Here is a 6,686-nt window from a genome sequence, read left to right as displayed (position 1 = left end):
AAGAGACAAATATGTCTCCTTGCCCAGGTTCTTAGCTAATAGACTCTGTGCATCCGACAGGCTTGTGCTGCCTGTCCACACTTAACCCCCTCAGTACCTGCTTTCAGCCTCAATGGACCGGAGAGAGACCCACCAAGACCAGGTGAAGACAGATGACTGTTGGGACCAAGTGCTGCTACGCTGAAGACGAACTCGCTGATTCTGTGAGTGGGTGGAGCCGAGGACAGCGTGGTCCATTCCAGGATTCCGAGATTCAAGGGGCTTTTCAATAGGGGAGCATGTGGATTGTGTACGGTGACTGAAAATATGACCTGGGAACGCCCAAAAGAGAGGAAAAGAGTAAGTGAGTGGGAAAGAGAGAGAGAGATAGACAGACAGAGACAGACAGAGACAGAAACAGACAGACAGGGAGACAGAGAGCACATTCACATACCTTTTCAGTACAGTGTGCTGTGCAATAGTAATAGTATAATACAATTTACTCTTCAGTACACACATTCAGTACAATGTATGACCCCATCATAAGTATCTGTAGGCAAAAACAATACCTAGAGTGTTGGGTCCTATCCAAGGTTTCAAGCATCCACTGGGGATCTTGGACTGTGTCCCCCTCACATAATGGGGGGACTACTGTCATTTCAGAAATTAACTTTTAATTGAAATATAATGCACATATAAAAAGTGCTCTCAGCTTGATGGCTTTTCAGGCTGTACGATGGGCACCCAGGTCAAGGTCTGCTGCTATAGAAAGAAGTAAGGCAGGTTTAAAGGTCCCCTGGAGCCCGAAGTTGGCTGAGACGAGGCTGTACCGATATCTCCTCACTGCTAATGAAGACAAGGTCCAGACACAGACAAGCTGTTCTGTAGACTGGACACGCCCAGAGCTGGTAGAGACTGATGCTCCTGGGACCAAGAGCACAAGGGTGGGGGTGGGAGTAGATTCCTTGTGGCCATCTTGGAAAATACAGCTGTCACATGGTGTCTGGTAAGTAACATATACTGTGGCCTCCTTTCTTTCTTTCTTTCTTTCTTTCTTTCTTTCTTTCTTTCTTTCTTTCTTTCTTTTCTTTTCTTTCCTCGCTCTCACTTTTTTTTTTTTTGAGACAGGGTTTCTCTGTGTAGCCTTGGCTGTCCTGGGACTCATTTTGTAAACCAGGCTGGCCTCGAACTCACAGAAAAAGCCTTTCTTCTTCTTGTTGTTATTCTGCATCTGGAAGCTCAGCACTAGGTGGAAGAGATTGAGGTGGAACGTCTTGGGGGTATGATGTTACTCAAAGGAAGATCCCAACCCGCCCCATGTCCACTGGGTTCCATGTGAAGCCCAACCTTCAGTTCTTGTCACATCCCCACTGTACTTATAAGAATTTTAGGTTAAAAGTAGCAAAATTCACTCTACTTATCCTGATGAAGAAAGGGAATTTTAAGAGGACATTAACAGGCAGGGACTATAGCTCAGCCATAAAGCTGTAAACTTCCCTAGCATGGTGAGTTTACATTTGAAGGCCTGGGTTCTGTTCCCACCACCAAATAAGCCAAGTATGGCAGCACCTGTAATCCCAGCACTGGAAGAATGGGGGCAGAAGGATCAAAGTTAGAGGTTAATAGAGAGTTTGTGGCCAGCAGAGTATACAAGGGAACCTATCTCAGAAAACCAACCAACTAACCAACCAACAAAACAAAACAGCAGAACATTAGCAGTAGTCAGCGTTTTGTGGGGATCCGGGAGTATAGGTTTGGAGTATTTTGCCCCCATGGAGGTATCAGTGCCACAAACAAACAAACAAACAAACAAAACAGAGGCAGCAAGCTGTTGCTGGCGGTGCTGGTACACAAGTCACTACCGGAGGCCCTGCTACCCAGGGCAAGCTGGAGTCAGAAGGGTGAGTCTACATAATCCTATAGTTGTGCCTCACTGGACGATTCAAGGTCACATGATGGTGGTCTAGCTGCAAGGGAGTCTGGGAAAGAGTTGCGGGGTAATCTAAGAGTCTCTCGAGGGGATCCTGGAATCCAGAAGGATTGTGCAAAGCCTCCCAGGCGTGGTGGAGCATCACACATGCCCCTGCTGCCTTCCTGGTCCTATAAAGCTCTGGGAAGGTTTTGACATTGATTTACTGCCCTGGCTTCTTCTTGTGGTTGTCTCTACCCTCATTCCCTGGTCAGCTCTTGCCTGTCTCCCCTCCTCAAAAGCTTTTTACACTTCCTGCTTCTGCTGTTCCTTTGTGTCCCAGGTCCCTCTACAGACTTCTACCCCAACCCACAATAGCTAATGGCTTTGACTGTTCCTGGGTCTTTGTTCCTGTGCCTTCCCTCTAACTAGATCTCAGGGCAGACTGCACCTTTCCTATTTTGGGATCCAGCACGTGAACCACGAATTAACGCATGGTAGGTGCACTGCTCAGGTGTGCGCAGAGGGAATAAGCACGCTCACATCCCCATAGGCTCCCACTGTCTGTCCAGAGCTGGGTCTGGGAGAACTGCTACCTCTGAGGCCCTAGGCTTGTCAGTTAGTTCCCATTAGCTATGCGATTTCCCATCCATCCGCCTAAGAAAAGAGTGCTCAAGGTCCTCCACCCCAGAACAGCACCTGGGGCCAACAGCAAAGGAGAAAGACCCAACAAGACAGAGGTGAACCTGTTTTTAAGCTAAGCACTTTTTTCTACCAAAGGGTATGGAGGGATGTGACAGCCTGGGCTCATTTGTCTCCTCTGAGGGGAAGGCGTGCTGTCTGCCTGGGCTACATGAGAATCTGGCACGCAGTGGGTAATTAAAAGCGAAGCCCTGGATGTTTTTATAATGAGTCTGGAGCACTTTCCACCCTGCTGCCATGCCATTGCTCAAATCAACATCATCCTCACATTTAATGGCAAATGACAGTGTTTATATAAAAGGAAGGAACGAGAGGAGGCATATGGATCCCACTCCTCTAGCCTGTCTCTCTTCCCAGCCTCCACCTCCACTTCCTGCTGCCTTTGCTGTCAATCTGGGTCACGGTGGGTGAGAATTTGGACCCCAGAGGCCAGTGACATCTGTGTGAGGGGGTCAAAGTCAGAGAATGGACACCAGCCTTGGGGCAGGGGTGTGTCAGTGTGTGTGTGTGTTACTTCCTCCACATTAATTTCAGTTTAAAGCCCTCAATACAAAGGCACCCACGATTTAAAAAGGCAGAGGATCTCTTCCATCTTTAGCTCCTATTCTTTCCTAACTACTCTAGCCTTTCAGTGACAGGTCCACCTGACATGCAGCCTCCCCCCCCCACCTAAGGGTGGAGTCTAAGTGATTCCATCCCATATTTTCTTCCTCCTCCAGTTCTCCCCATGTCTCTCTTTTCCTTCCTATCCTGCCTTGCACTCAAATTTGAAAATCTTAAATCTTGAGAGTCGTCACCTTAAGAAAACAGATTATCCAGGCCAGTTGACGCAGGCCTACAATCCCAGACACTTGGGAAGATGAGGCAGGAGGATTGCAAGTTCAAGGCTTGCCTGGATGACAGCACGGGTTCCATGCTAGTGTAGGTAACTCAGTGAGGTCCTGTCTCAAATCTGTGTGTGTTTCATGTGCGTGGGTTTGCAAATACATATACCCATGTGAGTACACACAGAGATCAGAGCAAGATGTCAGGGAGGCTTTTCCATCATTCCCCATCAAGTCTTACTGCCTTGAGACAGCATCTCTTACCAAACCAGAAGCTCTCCTTTTTGGCTAGGCTGGTTAACCAGTGAGCTCTCTGCCCATTTGCCCTGTCCCCTCAGCGCTGGAGCCACAGGCACCTGTAGCTGTGTCTAGATATTTTTTTTTTTTTTTTTTGGTGCTGGGGACTTGAACCCAGATCCCCACACCTTCACATTTGCGGAGCAAATGCTCCTACTGACTGAGTAGTCTCCCCTGGCTTCTGGCTCAAAGTTTTTTTAAAAGGAAAAGAGGCTAGGAGAGTAGCTCAGCGGCGAACTGCCTGCCTGGCATGGACAAGGCTCTGGGTTCTAACCTCAGCACCATGGGTGAAAATAAATAAAAGTCAAAAGGAGCAAATTTCCTGGCAACAGTGTAGTTTAAGCCTTAGAGGACCCCTGTCAGGCAATCCTGCTGCAGAGGGCGTCACTTCCCAAAGCTTTGCTGTTGCTGCTTGACCTGCCTGTGTCTGTGGACCACCAGGACACTGAATCATTCAGAGAACATTCAGAGTCATTCAGAGACCGGAAGCGGGAGGTCACAGTACTCGTCTGCTCTGGTCCCAGGTGGGCAGGGTAGTACCTCCGGGACGTCTCCTGGCATCCATGTTGATCTAACCCCCAGTGTTTCCTGCTTCGCCCTCTCAACCCTCTCCTGTCTCTGAAAGTGTAGATCATTCTCCCACAGGCTGGTTGGGCTCTTGTGAGCCTGACTACCCTCCCAGCTGTCCATGGAACACTCAGGAAATCTGACCACGGAGTCTGCCCACATTCCCCTCCCGCAGTCCTAGCTACACTCTCCCCACAGGACTCATCCCGTCTGATATGATTCAAACCCCACGAAGGCAGAGGCACTGGGCTGTGTGCTTAGCATAGCATAGTCAGCTCTCAGGTCAGTCTGGTGTGCACGCTATCAGTAGAGACAGAGAGAAAACTCAAGCCACTTCAAGGGCTACAGGTTCCCAGACTTCTTGGGTCATTGGCTTTAGCATCAAATCTATCCTCCCCACCCGTGCTTCTGGTATTCTGGGCAGAGGTGGTGAGCTCGGTGTGGGGCCCCTCCAGCTTCTGACAGTCTCTTTCTAGACCCATCCTGTTCGTGGACTTCTGACAAATGGCTTGATACTTTTTTATATTGGCGCCCATTTACAGTCAGACTTTCCCGGGTGGAAGGTCTAGTTTCCTTGTCCTTAGGTGCTGTCTGCAGTAACACATTCACAGGGGCTGCTGCTTCTCTCGTTGGTGCCTGGGCTTTCTTCTCTTGCACCAGGTGCCTTAGAGAGCCAGAAATAAACAAGTACGCACCAGAACAGGCCAGAAGAAACGCAGGCTAATACTTGGTTCCCAGTTCCTATTTTTCCTTAGATCACTTTGGTCCACGAGGGAAACCTTCCCGACGTTTACAACTATCAATAACAGGAAGAAGAGAATTTTTTTAAAAGCCTCTATTTCACCTGGAGAGATGGCTCCGTGATTAGGAGCACTCGCTGCCCTTCCAGAGGAGCTCACTACAGTTTGGCGCTCCAGATCCAAAGGGATGCCCTCTTTGCCCTCTTCTGGCCTCTTCAGGCGTCAGGCACACATGTGGTACAGATATATACGTGCAGACAAACACTTGTGCACATAAAAATAACAATAAACAAAGCTTTAAAAATACAAAAAGAGAAAATTAAAAATTTCCATTATAATCAGAATGAAATAAGACAGAACTTATTGACTGGCAGATTTAATCGTATCATTAACTATTTCAATAAATCTAAGCCCATCTGCAAATGGAGCATAATTGTCCATCAAAGAAATCCATCCCGTGTCTCATGTGCAGTTCATACAAACTTAGGAGTGGCACATATGTTTAATATTGGAAACTATTCCTGGGATATTGGGAACCACAGTTGGACAATACTGTGCTAATCTGTGACTGTCTTTAGAAGTAAGAGTTGTGACACAAAAACCAGGAAAAGGGCCATTTTTGAACTTCTGGGAAACACACACATCACGGTACTAGTTAGTCTTTTGTGTTCTTGATGTCAAAGCTATCTTTCTCTTTCCTGGGGGGTCAGGTCTTTTCCAGACTCTGAAGGAAGGCTTGTCTCCAAAATCAATGGACTTCAGCCTGAAGTTCTTCCTGCAAGGGAGAGAAGCTAGTGAGACTCAGGAAAATAACTAAATTTACAAGGCTCAGAATGCCCCGAAAGTTAAAAGATTCCTATCCTCCACCCCAGGTTATAAAGCAGCAAATAATTGCTGGGGAGGGGAGACGTTTTAGTGGAGCTGACTACAGGTTGTACAGGGAGCCCAGGGATGCAGCTTCCATCAGTGGCTACCCATACTGGGGTGAGCTTTCTAGTGATGTAGCTGCCTTTGACTCATCTGTACCCTGTACGTAGCCTTTCACCCTTGCTCCTGTAAGAAACTCTAATAAGCTCATTGGTTCATCGAGGCAGATTTAGGCGGAATTGCTTCATGGGTCTGTTTTGCTGCTGTCCTGTCTGGGAAGAATAGGTGTTTGTTCATGTCTCCCCAGGAAAAGCCACACAGTGGTTTACAGAAGATCGGATTTCATAGCACCCAATCCAATAGTAGTAATGTAACATTTTATTCTTTTGTCTAAAGGCCGTATATTGTATTAGTAACTTAATATTGTTTAAAAATCTGCAGAGCTGTGTCAAAATCTTTTAATTTGGGGGTTGTAAGATATATCCCCCCCCTTGAATTTGGGGAATCCATGCATCTTCATGGCACTGAAGGGCAGGAAGAAGCCCCAAGCTGCTGTGGATAGAGAAAGATAAGGGTTGGGGGGGGGTCCTTTGTGGGTCTACACAGAAGAATTGCAGTTCGGTATTTTCTTAGAGAAGCTGAGGCAAGATGATCCTATGAGGCAACTGTTTTCTTTCTTCTTGGAAATGAAGATACAGAGATTAAGGTTGTCAGGCAACCCTTTGGGACAGCATTGGAGACTCTTGATTTAGGCTAGATGCACGAGTCTGGCAAAGAGGACGGAGCCTTCCCAGAGTTTGG

The sequence above is a fragment of the Meriones unguiculatus genome, chromosome 7 (assembly GCF_030254825.1).
Source record: "Meriones unguiculatus strain TT.TT164.6M chromosome 7, Bangor_MerUng_6.1, whole genome shotgun sequence".
Lineage (NCBI taxonomy): Eukaryota > Metazoa > Chordata > Mammalia > Rodentia > Muridae > Meriones > Meriones unguiculatus.
This window is presented reverse-complemented; position numbering follows the sequence as displayed.